Below are 1110 nucleotides of genomic sequence, written 5' to 3' on the forward strand. Positions count from 1 at the left end.
CAAATCTCTGGGCTTGTGCCTTGGTATGGCTGGTGGGAGGGACGGAGTTTTCCATCAGGGCAGGGAGGATGGGCAGGAGATGCTCGTGCCCCCCATGTGCCCCAAAAGCAGCAGTAACCCCAGCCTGGGTCCTAGACCTGCTGCCCCAGCCCTGCTCATAAGATCTTCACCTCTGGGCTCTCCCCTTGCTGCCATTGGGTGCTGGTGCTGTCTCTCTCCCCTGGGCAGGGGTTTCCCAGCACCTTCATGTCTTACCAAACGGGGAATTAAAAGGTCTTTGCAGGTGGCACACCTGAGCGTGGCCCTACTCGTGTCCCCTTGCTGCCATGTGGCAGAGAGGAGGTGGTGGGTGGAGGAGACTTCTCCTTGGCAGGGTTTAGCCTTGTTCGATACACCCTGAGTCGCCCTGGGGTGGATGGATGCAGCTGCTGAGGCATCCCCGGGGGTTTCTCCTCTCTCCTCCCAGCATGGAGGTATTCCTACGGGGTTGTCCCCATGCTACGTGCTGCCCTGGGGCTGGTGGATGGGAGGTGGTGGTGGCTGCACCCGGCTGGGTCCGCCTCTGTGAGGTGCATGGTGGGATGGAGATGGCAGGGGAGCTGGCAGCATCATAGGACTGAAGGGGCTGTGCTGGTCTCCACAGGTATGTGCGTGGCTAGGTCTTGCTGGGCATTGCAGGGGGGTCCATCAGCATTTCGCAGCCTGCTGTGCTGGGTGTGAGTACAGGACTCTGCCCGTGGGCTGGCACGGGCTCTGGCTCGCTGTCTGCTGCTTGGCACCAGGCAGGTGTTGGGGATGGTCCCGTCGGGATTGTGTTGGGGGGTTACAGCGGCTTCACCTCCTGCCCAGGAGGCAGCTGCCTGCAGTGGGGCCGGGGCTCCCGACAGAGCCCTGTGGGCTGCCTGCAGTGGGGGATGCTCTTCACCACCTGGTGCTTGCGGCACGGTGCTTCCTCCACTGCGGTGACTGCTATGTCCCTGCTGCTCCCCTCCCTACTCCCGCAGCCCTTGCCTGCATGCCACATTCCTCAAATAGGGGGTTCTCGGTGCTCCGGGTGCTCAAGGGACAGCATCCCTTGTCTTGCTGGCTGGCCAGCCACCGAGCCGTGGG

The sequence above is a fragment of the Fulmarus glacialis genome, unplaced genomic scaffold (genome assembly GCF_000690835.1).
Source record: "Fulmarus glacialis isolate BGI_N327 unplaced genomic scaffold, ASM69083v1 scaffold21521, whole genome shotgun sequence".
Taxonomy (NCBI): domain Eukaryota; kingdom Metazoa; phylum Chordata; class Aves; order Procellariiformes; family Procellariidae; genus Fulmarus; species Fulmarus glacialis.